The sequence below is a fragment of the Podarcis erhardii genome (genome assembly GCF_964252035.2).
Source record: "Podarcis erhardii genome assembly, chromosome: Z".
Lineage (NCBI taxonomy): Eukaryota > Metazoa > Chordata > Lepidosauria > Squamata > Lacertidae > Podarcis > Podarcis erhardii.
Genome location: NC_138504.1, coordinates 41,504,038 through 41,524,913, shown reverse-complemented (window position 1 = coordinate 41,524,913; position 20,876 = coordinate 41,504,038). Strand labels below are relative to the sequence as shown.

The window sequence follows — 20,876 nt, the reverse complement described above, 5'->3', positions numbered from 1 at the left end:
TTGACCTTTAAAGCCCTTCACGGCCTAGGACCCTCGTACCTATGGGACCGCCTCTCCCGGTATGCCCCACGGAGAGCCTCAAGGTCCATAAATAGCAACACCCTAGTGGTCCTGGGCCCTAAGGAAGTTAGATTGGCTTCAACCAGAGCCAGGGCCTTTTCAACTCTGGCTCCGGCCTGGTGGAACGCTCTGTCTCATGAGACCAGGGCCCTGCGGGATCTGATTTCTTTCCGCAGGGCCTGTAAGACAGAGTTGTTCCGCCTGGCCTTTGGCTTGGAGCCAATTTGATTCCCTCCCTCCCTCCCTCTCTCTCTCTCTCTCTCTTTTTTTCTTTTCCTTCTCCTCCTGCGATGAGGCTACATTTTAATATTTTAATGTTCCATTATTTTAATGCTGTATTTTATTTTTGTTTTTAAGTTGTAATCATTCTTCTTGTTTTTATTATTGTTTGTAAGCTGCTCTGAGCCCGGCCTTGGCTGGGGAGGGCGGGGTATAAATAAATTATTATTATTATTATTATTATTATTATTATTATTAGTGGTTGAGCAGGTGTGGAGAACCTCAGGTCCAATGGCCAAATGCAGGCCTCTCTCTGTTTTGTTTTTTAAAATAATATTTTTTTAAAAAATGAGAAATGCAGTAATGATGCATTATCATAATGATCAACCACTATTACTATTATTAGTGGTTGAGCAGGTGTGGAGAACCTCAGGTCCAATGGCCAAATGCAGGCCTCTCTCTGTTTTTTTTAAAAAAATAATATTTATTAAATTTTAACAAGAAAAGGGTTACAAAATAGTAAAAGAAAAGCACAAAAAATACAAAAACCAAAATTAAACATAAAGAGAAAAAAGAAAAAATGAAAATCCCTCTTTCTAATATCTTACCACTCATTTACTTATTTTCATGACTTCCTCACACCTCCCTTTTTTGTATTCCATTAAAAAATTTGTTCAGCAAATCCATACCCTCTTAGTTTACCCTTAATTGTTTATCCTCACATATTATAACTTCAAATGTTCGTCTAATATCAATCCATTCTTGCATATTCTTGTTTTGCCTTATTACTAGAACCACTTCGTTTCATTCCAACGTCATTAATATTCAATAATTTTACAGTGTTTCTGTAGATAGATTTTAAATTTCTTCCAATCTTCTTCCACCAGGTTCTTGCAACATTTACCAGACAACACACTGGCATTGCTTCATAACATCATTGGGTGTTTTTTGCCTGGCTGGAATGTGTCCTTGAACTCTGGGAATGTCTCTACCTTGCCTTGATGGAGGATAGTGAGGAGCATGTGAATGTGTGTAGAAACTACTGCACAAAGGTGAAATTTACATTCATTGCTCCACCCTGCAACTGGCATGTGGCCCCTGGAAGGTGGCCCAGAAGGGAATGTGGACCTTCAGTTGAAAAAGCTTCCCTAAGCGTGGGTTAGATCAACAGAACAACTATGTGGCCACTTTCCTGGAAATGCAAAGTGAGTGAGAGAAAAAGAAAATAGATGTTCCTGGACATTACGTATGATGATAAATTGTTATGTGGTTGGATTGTTTTCCCCCCAAAGCATTCAATCAATACCAGCCGTTAAGGGCACCAGTTTGAGGAAAACCTATTCTGAAGGCAGAAGGGGTGGATAGCTGAGGGGACTTTTGCCCGGGAGGCTGGTATGAATGGAGGAGACCAGCTGTATCTTGAAGCTAAGAGCTACAGGCAAAAAACTTTGTCTGGAAAGAGTTCCTGGAGCAGCGATATGAAGGAACCCAAACTCCTAAGAGCCCTTTACAGTTTACATTTAAAAAGAAAGCCTGCTTTGAATAAAGCAAGCAATTGTTTTCCAAATGCATTGCAAAACCGTAATGGCAAGGGATAAATAAATATTTCACTAATTAGGAAATGAGTCTACCACCAATGCTGCCTTGTTCTCCTTTATACCATGGCTTGTGACACAGGGGATATCCTTTCCTCCAAACTGCCTCTACCATCCCTGCAACTTTTCAAAACCCCAGAAGTTTACAACACCAAGGAAACATAACTAAAGTGGTACCTCGGGTTACATATGCTTCAGGTCACATACGCTTCAGGTTACAGACTCCACTAACCCAGAAATAGTGCTTCAGGTTAAGAACTTTGCTTCAGGATGAGAACAGAAATCGAGGAAATGGAGGGTGGGGTTTGGGAATCCAAAGGGCGTAAAAATTTATTATGACTCTTTTTATTTTTGTTTTGCTATTAGTACAAAAATGGGGAATTCGTGGAAGGGAAATTGGGTCGACCTTAGAAAAGGGTTTTAAGTATAAGGATTGATGTGTATAAGTTAAAATTTCATATATAAAATGAATTAAATATAATAATGAATTAAGGTTAAAAATTGGGGATAAGAACTTGTTGAACTAACATTTGGAAATGGAATACAAGAAGGGGAGGCGAGGGGAAGTCGCGGAAATAGGTTATTGAAAATAAGGATTGTAAACGTTGAGTGTTTTTTAATTCTGTTTTTTTCTTTTTTTTCTTTTTTGGATTTTTTTTCCTTCTTTTGAAAATCTCAATAAATATCTTAAAAAAAAAAAAAGAAAAAAGGATGAGAACAGAAATCGGGCTCCGGCTGCACGGCAGCAGAAGGAGGCCCCATTAGCTAAAGTGGTGCTTCAGGTTAAGAACAGTTTCAGGTTAAGTACGGACCTCTGGAACAAATTAAGTACTTAACCTGAGATACCACCGTAGTTCCGTTGCCTACATATCCTTACATCCCGTACCAACACCTGGATTGAGGAGGAGGCTGCTCCCACCTCTATGTTGGATGATATTATGCTTCTGCTTATGAGAAAAGTTCCTTTGGATATGACTAGGGTAGAGTAGGGAACCTCAGGCCTGTGGGCCAAATGTGCCCGCCTTTGCCTCTCTCTGTTAACAGTCTCTCTCAACCTGTGGGTCCCCAGATTTTTGTGGAACTACAACTCCCATCACCCCTAGCTAGCAAGGCCAGAGCTCAGGGATGATGGGAGTTGTAGTCCAACAACATCTGGGGACCCACAGGTTGAGAACTGCTGCGCAGTAAGATATACTGAGCTGAGCTTGTACTGCAGGCCCTGGACATTCCCTTCCGGCATGACTGACCCAATCACAATGTACTCAATTCTGCTAATGTCACAGGGTGCTTGACCAGATGGGCCCTTGGTCTGATCAAGCACGACTCTTATTACTTTCTTATGGGAGCAGCTGCTGAAATGATGGTCTGATTTATTGTCCTTGGGGTTTCCTTTGTGTGTTTCTTTTTTAGTGGGTTGTTGTGGTAACCTGCTTTTTCATTTCTGTTCTGCTCTTCAGCACAGTAATTGAATCTGCACCTGTAATGTTCCTAAGCTCCATCTATATAACAAAATAATCCAGCCAGCCAGCAGCAGCATAAATTCAAGGAAAAGCCAGCAAGAATAAATAGGTTTTTTAAAAGCCTTTAAATAATTTGATTGATTGACATCTCAGTTGGAAGGGAGCTTTGTAGACATAGTTCCATCACTTGACAAGTCTTCTCTTTCATTTCTGCCAACTTGTTTGATTTCCTAGGGTCCCAAATCATATCAGGAGCCTATAGGAGTGGAAGAGACTCCCTGCTGCAGCACAAAATCAGCCCATAACACATGGAGATTAGTGCAGGGGTCAGCAAACTTTTTCATCAGGGGCCGGACCACTGTCCCTCAGACCTTGTGGGTTGCCGGACCATATTTTGAAAAATATAAATACCCCACAAGCTGGTTCCACAGCTGCCTCCTGACCTGGAGGAGGAACACACTCTGCACGTGCTCAGGAGCACATCCTGGCACCGCCCATTCACTGGCGTTGTTAGCGAGCAGCAGCCACTCTATTGGCTTGTCTGCACAGAGCTCCCAGGTGGTGTTCACCATGCGCTGTGGCCTCTCATTCAAGGCCAGGTCAGCAGGCAGGCCACACATGCAGAGCACCGGGCAGGTGGCGCGCAGCTCATCCTCCAGCTGCTCCAGTGCGGCCGCTGAGTGCGCCACCAGCAGCAGCGCTGAGCCAGGTGCCAGGCGTGGAGCCAGCAGGCGTGCCAAGCACCTGTCACGATGCCCATGGCATGGCCCAGACCCTCTGCCTGCCCCCAGCCTCTCTGTCCATGGCCACGCCAGGTTTACCTCAGCCGCAGGCGGCGAGGCTTCGGATTGGCTGCAGGTACTTCCTCCAGCCAATCCGAATCCGCGTGAGGATCGCTGTCTGCCCAGAGCCGTCTGCGGCTTTGGATTGGCTTCAGGAGCTGAATATCCTTCCACTGATATCCTTCCCCCAACTAGACGCTTATGGGAAGCTTTCAAGCAGGACCTGAATGCAACAATACTCTTCCCACTTGCGATTCCCAACAACCTATCGGCAATGTGATTTTCAGCAACCTATATTCAGCAGCCTATTGACAGTGTAGAGTGGTAAGACATAGCCATCATAACTAGTAGTCGCTCACAGCTTTATCCTCCATGAATTTGCCTAATCCATCATGGAGACAAGGCCAGGGTTCCATAGACTTTGATCAATGGGTTCCATTGCAGCAGCATCTCTGGCCCAAATTAAAAGCCTTTATTTTACAGCACTTCAAATGCAAAATAAATAAATAAATAATGAAAACAAAGCAATAATAAAAATGCATGCATTTGCCATTATTGCAAGTTCTTGCTGTGATGAAAGCAATTTCCTAGCAGCGAAAGGCATTAGCTTTGGAATCTTGCAGGTCAGCAGTTCAGATCAGCAATGCTCAGTTCTCCAGGGGAATTTACATCTGAGAGACTAACTTCGTACTTGGCAGGAATGGAGATTCTTGAGAGAGCTAAAAGGCACTAAGAAAAATCTCCCTAGAACAGAGAAACAGCAGCAAGCCAACTGCAATCCTTCTCTAAGATACATGGAAAGAACCAACACTCAGGTTAGATTCACACATGTATACCTTCCACTTCAGGACTTCTGTATCAAATGGTTGCTTGCATCAAATGCTTGAGACATCTTCCTAGACCTAGACTACTGGTAATCTACCAGTGACATCAATACAGTCCCATGGAAAAGAATCAATGGACACAAATTGGATCTTGGAAATTGCAATATTCAGAAACCAATAAGAGAACATTTAAACCCCCCAGGGCTAGGGAAGCAAGAAAAGGCATCATTTCCCACTCCACCTTGCATTCTTTGCATGCAACACAGCTTCCATTCTACTGCAGTTCGTCTTCTGCCTAAAACCACATTATTCATCTCACTGTCCACTGCGGCAAAATCATATGATGTGTAAGTTATATTACTGTTATATTTTTCCACCTCGTTCATCTCAGTGCTAAAGAAACATGCAAAAGCAAGTGCAATCAATTACTTATTGGCTAATTAAACAATCAATGGCCTTTTAAATGGGGTGGGGGTGTTATTGTTTTGTTTGTTACTATGTTATGTATTTTTGTGTTTTTATATAGTAAACCACCCTGTGATCCTAGGATGAAGGGTGGTATAGAAATTTTAATTTTATTATTATTATTATTAATAATAATAATAATAATAATATCACTTGTTGGCTAAAAGCAAGAACAGCAATGCAGCATTTGCTGGATTGATTTCCATTCCTGACATGGGATGTATAAGCGAATGCCAGCAATTTCCACTCCCATTTCTACTTTCTTTGGAATTCTCTGACATCCCTAACCAGAGCACACTGCTACTGATCTTAATGTGGCTCATGATTGGCTGGGAACGCTGAGGAGTGAGAAAAGAATGGGTAGCCAGACTGAACTAATAAGTGTTATAAGAACTTATTCTTGAACTTGCGTTTCTCTCCTCATTCCTATTTCCTCAAGTGTTATGTCTTTTTAATGAGTTTGAGGACAGGGACCATTTAAGTACTGATTTTTCTGAGCTTTAACGACAGCCTTTTTGACTAAAGGTGTGGGGAATAAATTAGGGCTGTGCGCTGGCTCCAGGTGTATTGAGCTGATTTGAGCTGATTCAGGTTGACTTGGGATTCAAATGGAGAGAGTTGAGGTAGTCCCAGATGAGAGCAGGTCAAAATGAGGAGACAGAAAGGCAGGCAGAAAGGATAACAGAAGGGGATGCACACCCAGACTGCCTGGGTAAAGGTAATGGGACCCCTGACCATTATGTCCAGTCGTGACCGACTCTGGGGTTGCGGCGCTCATCTCGCTTTATTGGCCGAGGGAGCCAGCGTACAGCTTCCGGGTCATGTGGCCAGCAAGACTAAGCCGCTTCTGGCGAACCAGAGCAGCGCACGGAAACGCCGCTTACCTTCCTGCCAGAGTGGTACCTATTTATCTACTTGCACTTTGACGTGCTTTCAAACTGCAAGGTTGGCAAGAGCAGGGACCGAGCCCCCCCCCCCCGTCACGAGGATTCAACCTTCTGATCAACAAGTCCTAGGCTCTGTGGTTTAACCCACAGCGCCACCTGCGTCCCTTAGACTGCCTGGGTAGCTCACCTGAAATATGAGAGGGAGAGGCATGCTTTGGGCCTAAACAAGATTAGTTTTTACGGGTGCATGTATCTGCCATGCAGACTGTGAAGCCAGAACACACTGTCATTTCTTTTCCGTTCACCTTTGCTCTGAAATTGGATAATCAAAATGTCTGCAACACTATGGTGCTCTTGATGTAAACGAACGAACGAACAAAACACCTTAGAAACTCACAGCCTTGGATCGTGCATTGATTATTCATGACCCTGCTGGGGATTCTTTCTATTTAAGAGGAATTATACAGCTCCATGGAACTCAACAAGCCATGTTTATGATGTGAGTGGTGCTTATGGGATCTCAGGCAAAAGCACTGACTAAGGCAATGGCATAACTTCTGGCTGACCTGCTAATCAAGCACCACCTACAAAACCGTCAGAGTCAAAAGGAGAAGCAGTGAGGCAGGGGTGTCACAATTTTACAGGAGGAGAAAGCGGAGGATGTGGTAAATAGGTGAAGAATTCAACAAAATCTGAGAATTCCTCAACATTCTTTTTTTTTTTTTTAAAGCAAAGAGCAAGTTACATATCCTCCAACATTTCTCCGATGAAAATAGGGACATACTATTCTATTATTGGGACACGGGTGGCACTGTGGGTTAAACCACTGAGCCTAGGACTAGCTGATCAGAAGGTTGCCGGTTCGAATCCCTGCGATGGGGTGAGCTCCTGTTGCTCGGTCCCTGCTCCTGCCAACCTAGCAGTTCGAAAGCACATCAAAGTGCAAGTAGATAAATAGGTACCGCTCTAGCGAGAAGGTAAACGGCATTTCCGTGCTCTGCTCTGGTTTCACCAAAAGCGGCTTAGTCATGCTGGCCACATGACCCGGAAAAACTGTCTGTGGACAAATGCCAGCTCCCTTGGCTAGTAAAGCAAGATGAGCACCGCAACCCCAGAGTCATTCGCGACTGGACTTAACTGTCAGGGGTCCTTTACCTTTACCTTTATTCTATTATTATTATTATTATTATTATTATTATTATTAGTCCATCTGACTGGGTTGCCCAGCCACTCTGGGCGACTTCCAGCATATATAAAAACATAATAAAATATTAAACATTAAAAGACCTCCTTATACAGGGTTTCTCTCAGGTGTTTTGTAAAGGTTGTATGGGATCAAATCACAAACCAGGATGACTTTTGTAAATCCGGGACCGCCCGTAGAAAATAGGGACACTTGGAGGGTCTGAAGTTACCTTATGATCAACCAAGAGTTAGAGGGCACCCAAACAAACTACTAGGAGGCTGGTGGGGTGTGGGTTACGGCTCTCAGAGCCCCTACACAGCTCCTCATTTCCACCCAGGACTAATGGAAGAAGGATAAATGATGCAGAATTTGTATTAAACACACATTCATGTATTCATTTGCTTAATGTATGCTGTCTGTGGGATTTCACGTTCCTGGAAAAGAAATTTGGTTTTGGGTTGTTTTGGCTTTACAACGTAGGGATGAACCAAAGTGGATGGGAGGTGAATGGGCAGAGGTGGCATCAAGAGACTGCCAACTGTGTGTCCCAAACTATTGGATCTTTGGGTCCTGATTCAGCAGTCCTATACCAGGCTGCAAAAACAGGGCCAACGAGAAGCCGCAGCAGGAGTGAGATGCTGTTAGCCTGCAACACTTTTGCTCAGAGACCTGCTAGTGGGACAAGTTCATGGTGTTACTATTAGTATATAGAGCCTGGGACACGTTTACCTGTAAAATCGCTTGCCCCATATACCTTCACTCAATTTTTTCAGTCTGTGGAACTGGCATTGTTACAGGTGCCAGAGAATACCATACCCTCCATACCCAATGTACATACCACACCCCAAAAAATCTGGGAGGGACACAATCTTCCAGGACTGCCTCCTCCTTTTTTCTTGCTAGAGAATGGAGTCCATTGTGTATGCCATAATTTTGTGTGATTTCATGTCATGTCCCCCCCCCCACCCCGCAAAAAAGTGCATTTTCCGGCATGGCACCCAAAACCACACATTTTGGGACACCACCCAAGATTGTGGCCCCAAAGAAAGGACTTTGGGGCATGAGGAATGGTATGAGATCACAGTGTACAAAATGGTCACCATTCTTTCATGAGAAAAAGAACAGCATGACCCGTTTTCCCCCCAGGACACTTGCTTTGGAACTCCCTGCCTATTAAGGCAGGCTCCTTAGCTGTACGTTTTTTACACCTGTTAAAAACATTTTTATTTAAGCAATCCTATCTAGATAGCTAGGATGCTGACAGGTGTTTTCATCTGGTTTTTTTTTTTTTTTTTTGGTTTATTGTGGACTTTAACCTTTATTATTACAGCATTTGACTGTTTTACACTTTTTAAATCATTGTTTTATCTTTTTGTAAACCACTTTGTTTATTTACAGTCAAGCGGTATACAGTGGTACCTCAGGTTACAGACGCTTTTAATCAGGTTATTTAATTCCCAATTAAATGTACTATCAGGCAAGACAATCATGCTGTCAGCCCCAACCCGCCATCCGCTGGCACCCAGCCACACTCCTTTTGCTAGATCCACATTGCTCCAGTTGGACCTGTTCTGACCCAGGACAATCTAGGCCTGTCTCAGCCTGTTGTGGATGGATCCTGGGTCGACACAAATAGGCCCACTTCGGCTCATTACCTGGCATTTGTCCAGATCTGCATTCCTAATATGTTACCATCCTCTGCTGTTGTCACTGTAAGTAATGGCCTGTTTATGCATGCAACAAGTTTCAGATTAATTCTTATGCAGAATATAACTACTACTGTGCTTGCGATAAAATGAACAAATCGTTCAGGGGAGAATTAATTAACAATGGTACTAATGCATGAATCAAGGTTGGGATGGGTTCAGTCTATGGATAACTGCAGTCCAAAGGCGGGGAAATCATTTTTCTTCTGGGGGCCATGTTCCCTTCAGAGTTGTAGCTACAGGCCAGGGAGGCTTCCCAGGTTTCTTGCCCCGGGTGAAGCCATTGAGGCTCCCAGGCTGTGTGTGTGTGTGCAAAAGTGCATTGAGTGTGTCTGTGCCCAACCAGGTCTTTGACCCAGATGAAATATTGCCTACTTTTGCCCCTGCCTTCTTTGTAACCCTCTGGGGGCTGCATGCAAGCTTTGATGAGCATCATCAGACCTTGCCATGTGACCTGACCTAGCCAATCTTGATGGCTCTTCTCCGATGCTTCCTTTTCTGTGGTCAGTATCTGCCAAGTGACTGTGTAATGCAGCCTCCCTTCTAACCTTGGACCACATCTCCCATCATCCCTGACCACTGACCATACTGGCCCATGCTGATGGGAGTTGTAGTCCAAAAAGTATGAGTACTGCAGGTCGTTTGAAAAAGGTTCCCAACCCCAGCAGTAGAACTTTCTAATATGCCCTTAGTGAAAAATGTAAGCAACTCTGCAGAATTCCTCCTGCTGGGTTAGACAATATCACTCATTAACATGCCGGCACTTTATGGCCTTGAAAAAGATAAGCACCAAGCAAGCAAGCAATAAAAAAACACCATCTCAAACAGCCTTGGAAAGATTTGAGGTTAGCTTCCAGAATAAACATTCTGGGGTGCAAATCACAAATAGATGCCCACAGTGCTTTTTTTATTAACAAAAGAAATGTAGGGGTACTCTCATTTCCCTAAAGGTAAAGGGACCCCTGACCATTAGGTCCAGTTGTGGACGACTCTGGGGTTGCGGCGCTCATCTCGCTTTACTGGCCCAGGCAGCCGGCGTACAGCTTCCGGGTCATGTGGCCAGCATGACTAAGCCGCTTCTGACGAACCAGAGCAGCGCACGGAAACGCCATTTACCTTCCCACTGGAGCAGTACCTATCTATCTACTTGCACTTTGATGTGCTTTCGAACTGCTAGGTTGGCAGGAGCATGGACCCAGCAACGGGAGCTCACCCGGTCATGGGGATTCGAACCGCCGACCTTCTGATCAGCAAGTCCTAGGCTCTGTGGTCTGATCAGCAAGTCCTAGGCTCTACAGTGCCACCCACGTCCCTCTCATTTTCCTACTCATGTTGAATTACTACCCCTCAATGAGGCCAAACTTAGATTCACAAAATGTTTAGGGGTATGTGTCCCCCCCGTGTCCCCCCAGAATAAAAGCACTGGATGCCCAACACAAGACTACAAAACCAGCATTGAAAGCATATATGAAATTAGTAAAACATTTAAAACACATATAGGTAAGGAAATTTGTCTGGAAACAGAAGAGTTTCCAGCAAATAATTAAAGGAAGGGCACACCTGTTTAACATCAATAGGCAGGGAGTTCCAGAGAGCCTTCCAACACAAAAATATACATTGGGGGGGCTGCAGGTGTTTTCCTCTCTGACCCTTCCTGAGCACGTTACATAGGGTTATAAACCCTGGTTAAACATGTGGTCAGAGGAAGAGAAGGAGACACATGTACAGTAGTCAGTTTCAGTTCTTCTCACTTTCCCAATCTTACTTTTAGTTCTTCAAATTTCCACATTAGTTTGCTTTCTTTTTCCTTTCATGAAAATTCACTACCATTTCAGTACAATTTTCTCCTAATATACACATTTCTTATGTAATTATTCCAAATGTACATATTTTTGCATAACAATTTCTCCTAATACAATGCATTTCTGTATGTGATGTTCCACTACAATATGCATTTTTAGGCATACTTTACACTAGCACATGGAAGGAAAGGCACTGCAGATCTGCAGAAGTGTGGGTTTCAAAGGATGGCTATGTTTCAATCCGTGTATTTTTTTCCGGTAGGTGTGAATTGGATAGACTTGCTTTTAAATGTGGGTGTAGCAGAATTCCACACCCCCACAATCCCTACACTTCTTCCTACTCATTGGGAGAGGGTTCCAGATTTCCATGACAGGGGGAATATGATGGCAAAGGGTGGCTTGGGCATATAGAACAGGGTTGCCATATTTCAAAAAGCAAAAGTACACCTCAAAAGTAGGAAGACTCCGAAAATTGCTGAGCTTTTTTTCCTAAAGAAAAACCCGAAAGTTGGGTTGTGCTAAGGGGCTACATCTGACTCTAAGGTTGAGTACATTTGAGCAGTAAGGGCCATTTTGATGTCCCATTTTGCACACAGAGAGACACACACAAACAAATAAACAAGCCAAACACAACTGCAAGGAATCCCAGAATGAGAGAAAGCTGGGCATCAGTTTCCCAGATCAAATTTTGGAAGCCCACCGAAATTGCATCAAGGCGCATAACCATTCCCTTGTCATGCCTCGTGTGCTTTCAAACAGTCCATCATCAGGAGCAGCCCAAGATTAATCAGGCAGACACTGGGAAAATGAATCGGCAGACATCTGTAGGACTCGCATCCCACACAAAGAGCTCAATTTAGATTTGTGGCAGCGTTACAAGGGGAAGGAAACTAAAGCAATATTGAGACAGATGCAGAATGGTACTGCACACAGAAGGGGGAGAAAACTGCAGGAGACTCTTTCTCTAGCCGCTGAAGAATCTTGGTTTGGAGAAAATACCCTAATATGGCTTAGCAGCTACAGTATGCAAATTATGTGAAATAGTGGGTGTCTTAAGAAAGACCAGAAGAAGATCCCTGTTGATTGGGGAAAAGGTCTGCCTTGCATGCAGAAGATCCTAGGTTCAATCCCTGGCCGCTGTGTTAGCTGGAAATGTCCCGTCTGAAATCCTGGAGACCCACTTCCAGTCAGCATATACAATACTGAGCTAAATCATAGAATCATAGAATCATAGAGTTGGAAGAGACCACAAGGGCCATCGAGTCCAACCCCCTGCCAAGCAGGAAACACCATCAGAGCACTCCTGACATATGGTTGTCAAGCCTTGGCTTAAAGACCTCCAAAGAAGGAGACTCCACCACACTCCTTGGCAGCAAATTCCACTGTTGAACAGCTCTTACTGTCAGGAAGTTCTTCCTAATGTTTAGGTGGAATCTTTTTTCTTGTAGTTTGGAACCATTGCTCCGTGTCCGCTTCTCTGGAGCAGCAGAAAACAACCTTTCTCCCTCCTCTACGTGACATCCTTTTATATATTTGAACATGGCTATCATATCACCCCTTAACCTCCTCTTCTCCAGGCTAAACATGCCCAGCTCCCTTAGCCGTTCCTCATAAGGCATCGTTTCCAGGCCTTTGACCATTTTGGTTGCCCTCCTCTGGACACGTTCCAGTTTGTCAGTGTCCTTCTTGAACTGTGGTGCCCAGAACTGGACACAGTACTCCAGGTGAGGTCTGACCAGAGCAGAATACAGTGGCACTGTTACTTCCCTTGATCTAGATGCTATACTCCTATTGATGCAGCCCAAAATTGCATTGGCTTTTTTAGCTGCCGCGTCACACTGTTGGCTCATGTCAAGTTTGTGGTCAACCAAGACTCCTAGATCCTTTTCACATGTACTGCCCTCAAGCCAGGTGTCACCCATCTTGTATTTGTGCCTCTAATTTTTTTTGCCCAAGTGCAATACTTTACATTTCTCCCTGTTAAAATTCATCTTGTTTGTTTTGGCCCAGTTCTCTAATCTGTCAAGATCATTTTGAAGTGTGATCCTGTCCTCTGGGGTGTTAGCCACCCCTCCCAGTTTGGTGTCATCTGCAAATTTGATCAGGATGCCCTTGAGTCCATCATCCAAGTCGTTGATAAAGATGTTGAATAAGACCGGGCCCAAGACAGAACCCTGTGGCACCCCACTAGTCACTCTTCTCCAGGATGAAGAGGAACCATTGATGAGCACCCTTTGGGTTTGGTCAGTCAGCCAGTTACAAATCCACTGAGTGGTAGCATAGTCAAGGCCGCATTTTACCAGCTTCTTTACAAGAATATCATGGGGCACCTTGTCAAATGCCTTGCTGAAATCAAGGTAGACTACATCCACTGCGTTCCCTTCATCTACCAGGCTTGTAATTCTGTCAAAAAACGAGATCAGGTTAGTCTGACATGACTTATTTTTCAGAAATCCATGCTGACTATTGGTGATCACAGCATTCCTTTCTAGGTGCGCACAGACTGTTTGCTTAATGATCTGCTCCAGAATCTTCCCTGGTATTGATGTCAGACTGACTGGGCAGTAATTATTTGGGTCCTCTCTTTCCCCCTTTTTGAAAATAGGGACAGCATTTGCCCTCCTCCAGTCTGCCGGGACTTCGCCTGTTCTCCAGGAATTCTCGAAGATGACTGCCAGTGGTTCTGAGATCACATCTGCCAGTTCTTTTAATACTCTTGGATGCAGTTCATCTGGCCCTGGAGACTTGAACACATCTAAACTAGCCAAGTATTCTTGTACTATCTCCTTAGTTATTCTGGGCTGTGTTTCCTCTGCTGAATCATTTGCTCCAAATTCTTCAGGTCGGGCATTGTTTTCTTTATCGGAGAAGACTGAGGCAAAGAAGGCATTGAGGAGTTCAGCCCTTTCTGTGTCCCCTGTTTGCATTTCACCATCTTCTCCTCTGAGTGACCCCACTGTTTCTTTGTTCTTCCTTTTGCTACGAACATACCCATAAAAGCCTTTTTTGTTGCTTTTAACCTCTCTAGCAAGCCTGAGTTCATTCTGTGCTTTAGCTTTTCTGACTTTGTGTCTACACGTGCTGGCTATTTGTTTGAATTCCTCTTTGGTGGTTTCCCCCCTTTTCCATTTTTTTATACACATCCTTTTTTAATCTTAACTCAGTTAAAAGTTCTTTAGATAGCCATGAGCTAATGACTCACAGATAAGCAGCTTCCTTGGTTCGAGGAATTTATTTTCTCTACTATGTTATTTAATAGTACAAGGGTGTTGCTTATTGCTTCCAACACCATTGGTTGGCATGTGTCTTTCTTCTCGGGAGACAATGGAGGAATGCTCCCTTGGGGGTGAGGTCAAGCTGTTGGAAGGTCACAGCGCCTGCTGTGGCTGTAGAGACCAATGCAGGAGGGACATGGTCCAACACCACTCATATTGTAAATTGCTTTGGAAACTGATTCTGAAACCAATAGATAAATAGTACAAAGGAGGAACAAAGGAAAAGGAAGATGGAGGAGGAGGAGGAGGGAGAAGAGCCTTCCTGGATCAGACCAAAAGTCCACATAGTTCAGCATCTCTACTTCCAAAAGTGGCCAATCAGATACCTTCAAGAAGCTCCCAAGCCCTGCCACACTCCTGCTCCTCCTCAGCAACTTGTAGAAATTGCATGAGAACATAGGAAGCTGTCTCATACCATTTCATACCTTTTCTGGACTTTGCTATCTAGCAGGAGGGACTGAAGCTCAGGGGCAGCACTGGTGGAGGAAGAGGAGCGGGGGGGGGGAGTGCACCGCCCCTGGCAGTACGATCCCAGTGGGGTGTCATCGCAGCTGCCTCCCTGCCCACGCTGGGTGCCACGCCCCCGCAGGCAGTGTGCCAAGCCCCCAGGACGTGTGCCATGTCACTGCGGGTGGCATGCCATGCTCCCAGGACATGTGCCAGCCCTGCCCCCACCTGCTCTCAGCCCCCCACCCCGGTGCCAGAGCATGAAGCTCTGCCACTGAGTGGTAGAGCACCTGTTTTGCATACAGAAGGCCCCAGGTTCAACATCTGCTGCCCCCAGCACCTCCAGGTACAGCTAGGGCAGAATTAATGTGTAAAATCCTTGAGAGCCTCTGCCAGCCAGTGTAGATAATATTGAGCTGGATGGACTGATTGTCCAGCTCAGTACAGTGGTACCTTGGGTTAAGTACTTAATTCGTTCCAGAGGTTTCTTCTTAACCTGAAACTGTTCTTAACCTGAAGCACCACTTTAGCTAATGGGGCCTCCTGCTGCCGCTGCACCACCGGAGCCCAATTTCTGTTCTTATCCTGAAGCAAAGTTCTTAACCTGAAGCACTATTTCTGGGTTAGCGGAGTCTGTAACCTGAAGCATATGTAACCCGAGGTACCACTGTATAAGGCAATTTCCTATGTTCCCATCTATTCCGACTAGCAGCAGCTCTCTGTGGTCTCAAATAGATGCCTTCCCCATAACTACTAGCTGGTTATTTTAACATGGTCCTTAAAAAAACAACCTGACAGGAATTCAATACAAAGCATTCTGCATACAAAGCACATCCTCTACCACTGAGTAGTGGCCCCTGCTAAATGAAATTGAGCCCAAAGATGAACGCTGCAACCCCAGAGTCGGTCATGAGTAGACCTAATGGTCATGGGTCCCTTTACCTTTTACATGGGTTGTAGGCAGTTTTAGCCCTACTCAGAGTAGACCCATGACTAATGCCCCATCTACGCCATACATTTAAAGCAGTATTACAGACCCTCCAAGTGTCCCTATTTTCCAGGGATGTCCCAGATTTACAGAAGCTGTCCTGGTTTCTGATTTGATCCCAGAATGTCCTTCTTTTCCTTAGGACACCCCAATTTTCATCAGATAAATGTTGAAGGGTATGGAGTTATCTGACCCTTGAGCCATCTGAAGGGGGCCCTGCATAGGGAAGTTTTTTTTAATCTTTAATGTTTTATTATGTTTTTATATATGTTGAAAGGCGCCCAGTGCCAAACCAATCAGATGGGTGGGGTATAAATCGATAATAACAATAATAATGCAACAATAATTTCTCCTTACTTTCATCAGAGAAATGTTGGAGGGTATGATATTTTACCACTCTGAATAACCACAGCCTCCCCTCAAAGAATCCTGGGAACCGTAGTTTGTTACAGGTACTGAGACCCCCTATTCCCCTCTAAGAGCTACAGTTCTCTGGGAAGAGGGATTGACTGTTAAAACATTCTGAGAATTGTGAAAAGTTTGCATAAGAATGCATTGTGAATACAATAAACAAAATTGCACTGAGTTGCATACAACATTAGTAATAAAAAAGGCCCACTGTCACTGAAATTAATTAACATTACTAATTTAGGGTTGTAGCCAATGCTAGTGCTACTAAGAGCAGATCCACTGAAGTTACTGCACATGAGTAACGTAAGATCATTAACTTCAATGCATCTGATCTGAGCATAACTGAGTTGCATGCAAACCTCAGTATACCAAGTCTATAAATTTCAAATTAATTGGGCCTATTCATTCAGTGGCGAAGCTGCATGCTCTGGCACTGGGGGCGGAGAGCAGGCGGGGGGATGGCTAGCACACGTCCCGGGGGCGTGACACGCTGCCCCAGGGGTGGGGACTGTGTCCCAGGGGCGTGGTGCACCACCTGCGGGGGGGTGGTATCCAGTGCATGTCCAGGGAGCGGCCGCAGTGGTACCCCCTCTCCAATAGTTCTGGGGGTGATGCGCCCCCCGTCCCCCCGTCCCTCCACCAGTGTATTCATTTCAACTGAACAAAGATTAGTTGAATGTGACTCATTAGATGAGGGGGAAATTTTTTTGGGGGGGGGGAATATGCACATTACTACCGTATTTTTTGCTCTATAAGATGCACCCGAACATAAGATGCACCTAGTTTTGGGAGGAGGAAAACAAGGAAAAAAATATTCTGAATTCCAGAAGCCAGAACAGCAAGAGGGATCGCTGCGCAGCAATCCCTCTCACTGTTCTGGCTTCAGCGATAGCTGTGCAGCCTGCACTCACTCCATAAGACGCACACACATTTCCCCTTACTTTTTAGGAGGGAAAAAGTGCATCTTAGAGCAAAAAATACGGTATATCAGGAGGCATATGCATCAAAATAAGTATGGGTTTTCATGTGCACTTAAAAGAAGTGGTGTTGTGGAGTGTGCTGAACTCAAGACGTAACTACAGGAACTGCGAGAAGCAAAACTCGACACTTCTGTCCTGTGCTGCTATACACACACAAATTTTGCAGGTGGCAAGCTTTCTGGTTGAAGACTTTAGCCCTCTAGTGTAGGATAATCTAGTCTATACTCTGCCCTGCCATTTAGGATCATAGGAATGTGCCCTACTCTGAGTCAGACTATTGTCAAACCAGCTCAGTATTGCCTACACTGACTGGCAGTGGCTCTCCAGAATTTCAGGCAGAGATTTCTCCCAGCCTTTACCAGAAACGCCAGAGATTGAACCTCGGACCTTCTGCAAGTGAAACAGAGCTACACTGCGCTACAACCCTTACTTAGCCTTTGGACCATCTAGCTCAGTATTGTCTAAACTGACTGGCCACAGTTCTACAGGATTTCAGGCAGGAATCTCTGCCAGTCTTACCTGGAGAGTGCCAGTGGGGATTGAATCTGGGACCTTTGCATGCAAAGAAGATGCTCTGCCAATGACCTACAGCATTACCCTGAGTCTCCTCTATTTACAACACTTTTGTGCAACTTACTCCCTTTCTTTCTCCATTATGTGCCTTTAGGTGAGACATTAAAAATGTGTGATCTGTGGAGTGATAAAAACAGCATATGCTTTCAAACAATCAGTTCTTCTGAGTTCTTTATAGAAGAAAACTAATTTGTATTCCTGGGAGCAGTTCGCAAGATGGATTTTCTTTTCACTTCTTACTTCTATTCATCACATTAAGATTCGTCTCAGTAAAAAACAACAACCCCAAAAACCACCTCTTACAGTAGAAGAAGCACTGGTACCCAGACTAGAGGAACTGAGCTGATCAAGACTAGAGACCTGGAGAAGCTTGATCTGGTTCCCATTCAAAGGCAAACCTCCTAACTTGCACTTTCTGGAACAATATGAGAACCAAAACAAATTATCTTTTAAATTTTGCACTTATCCAAATTTTTACAATGCACTTCTCCTGCCAGGTAATATGTGCACACATGCATATAACAGGGCATAGTCACTAAAGGCCCAAGTGTCCTCTCTGGGTAGGAGTGCCTTTTATCAGCTTCATCTGGCTCACCAACTATGGTTGTTCCTGGATGAAGATAGCCTGACTGCTGCAGTCCATGCACTGATAACCTTGAGGCTAGATTACTGTATGTGGGGCTGCCCTTGGATCTGGCTCGAAGGCTCTAGCTGGTGCAGAATGCTGCAGTCAGATTGCTGGTCAAGAACATGGGACACCACTGTTAGAGCAGCTGCATCTTCTACCGAGCCAAGTTCCAGGTTCTTGTGTTGATTTACAACACTCTGAACATCTTGGGTCTGGGATACTTCAGAGATTGCCTGAAGCTTTCTATCATCCGCAGGAGCATCTCTAGCTGCTCCCAGAGATGGTGAGGCTCATTTGACAACAACGAGAGAGAGAGCCTTTAGTGTCCTTGGCCCAGTCCTGTGGAACCTCCTGCCAATAGAGATTCAGCAGGAGCCTTTTAAACACCTGCTGAAAACTTTTCCATTCCTCCAGGCCTCTGCAGAGAATTAAGAGTACACCCCCCATGGTCTACTGATGTTCGTTTTTAATTATTTTGCTTTTAACTTTTTATGATTTTACTGTATGGTTTTATGGTTTTATATTGGTGTAAATCGCTGTGATACAGTGGCATATAAATATTTTAATAAATAAAAGTGTCCTTTAAAATCCCTTAATAAGGGAGGTGGGTTGAAAAACCCCCCACATAATCCTGTAGTCTGACGCGGTGCAGTCCATAATTCAGCCACTTTATTCTGCATGTTGTTTAGATGGCTGTCTCTGATGCAAAGGAAGCAAATGGAAAGGTTGAAGGTGAAGGTGAATATGCCCCAGTGTGCAGCTCGTTAAGGCTGTGATAAGGGGCTGTGGCAGACCACCTGCTCTGAATGCAGAAGGTCCCTGATTCAATCTTCAGCATCTCCAGGTAAAACTGGAAATGTCCGTCCGTCCATCCGTCCCTGTCCCCACCCCCACCCCCGCTGCTGCCCTGAAACCCTGGAGAGCAGCTGCCAGTCAGTGTATGCAGTAGTGGGCTCTATGCCCTGAACTAGATGCACTGATGGCCTTGGTGCAAGGCAGCTGTGTATATTACAGCACTGGAAGCAATTAGGCTGGATACAGAATAGCACGGTGGAGGGAAGAGTGATTATATTGCCCAAAGATATGCCTAGGATAAAAATCAAAATTCTATGGGGCAGCTTCCTAGTGCAAAACAGAGAAGTCAAAGACAAGTCTGGTTAATATGTGGAAGGAGGGAGGGAGCCTAAAGCAATAGCTAGTACACCCACACCCAGCCCCTCCAACACTGAGTGAGTGTATATTTGTGAATACTGTGGTGTGTGTTGTTGGTTTTTGTATTTATGTATTTTTATATTTTTATATTGTAAACCACCCTGTGATTCTTGGATGAAGGGTGGTATAGAAATAAAATATATAAACACAAACACACAGAGAGCGACCTCCATGCAAGCCCCTTGATTTTCCGTCAGCCAATTATTAGGGTTGAGATTAACATGGGACACTTTTTGCAAACTTTTTAGCAACTAGTGGGTTAGGTGGAGGTTCCCTTCTGCCCAGCTCCCCCAGCTAAGCTGGCCTTCTGCTGGCCATCACTGCAAGAGTGCCAGCTCTGTTGGTGCACCACCTCCGCCCCTGTCTGTTAAATGCGTAGGTGGGAATATCATCACAAGAATGGCCATTTGGCAGCACAAGAGGGGGAAAGGCTGGGCCTGTTTCGCTGCCCTTGCTATCTTTCCGTGCCTCCCACTTTCTGCTGTGAGCAATGGGGTTACAGGTGTGCAAAGCCCCACCACTGTAGTGGTGGTGAGAGGTAAGTTAGGATTGTGCCCTGTGAAAAGCAACTCCACTATTCCCATTTTTCAGACTGTGTTTGCCTGTTCAGAGTGACAGCAGTGCTGTGGGGCCTCATTCTCACTGCCTTTATTCTACCTCAGTAATTGCCCTGTGAAACTAAACTTTGTTGGCGCTACCACTCTTTTTGTGTGATCTCTAATTGGTCGGGGCCATCCAGGAAGGAGAAGCAGAACTGGGGGGGCGGGGGGAATGTGAGACAGAAACAGTGGCTGTTATTGGCTAGAAGCAGCAATGTGGGGGGGGGGTTGCGTTTTTATGGAAGAGAAGATTTTGGGGCACTACTTTCAGTCCAAAAATTGAATGAGAAACTTTTGGTACAGTCCAAACAATCATTGAGCATTTGAACTCCGTTAAGTCTGCATTGATGACAAAGGCTTGTGAGAAAACTGTCTCTATAATGTTAAATCTGGGATCACCCATCATACATGCAAGTCTCAACGGACTAATGCAGTAATGAGTGGTGCTGTGACAAAATTTCATTCTACCTTTTTAAACATTCTCTGTCAATTTATCTACTAGGGTGGCCACTGACCCATCTCCCCACATCACTCCCCCCCCCCAAAAAAAAAGAAAGAGGCAGAAAAGGGACAAAGATCACCATAAAATTTGCTAATTTGTATGAATAGATATACATTTAAATATAATGGGTTGTATCCAATTAAGTTCTACTCAGAGTACACTAATTGAAGCCAATGGGTCTAAGTCTGTTAATTATTCTGAGTAGGACTGGATATAGCTCAATTACTATAATTTAAAGCAAAATACTGCTAGTGTGATTTAATACATCTCACTAG

The 20,876-nt window shown here is 44.5% G+C and overlaps 1 protein-coding gene across 9 annotated transcripts in view; it reads right to left on the bottom strand.

Annotated features, from left to right (window-relative positions):
* Positions 1-20,876, bottom strand: part of KCNT1 (potassium sodium-activated channel subfamily T member 1) — a 208,940-nt gene that overhangs the window by 101,258 nt on the left and 86,806 nt on the right. The gene's annotated exons all lie outside the window — the stretch shown is intronic.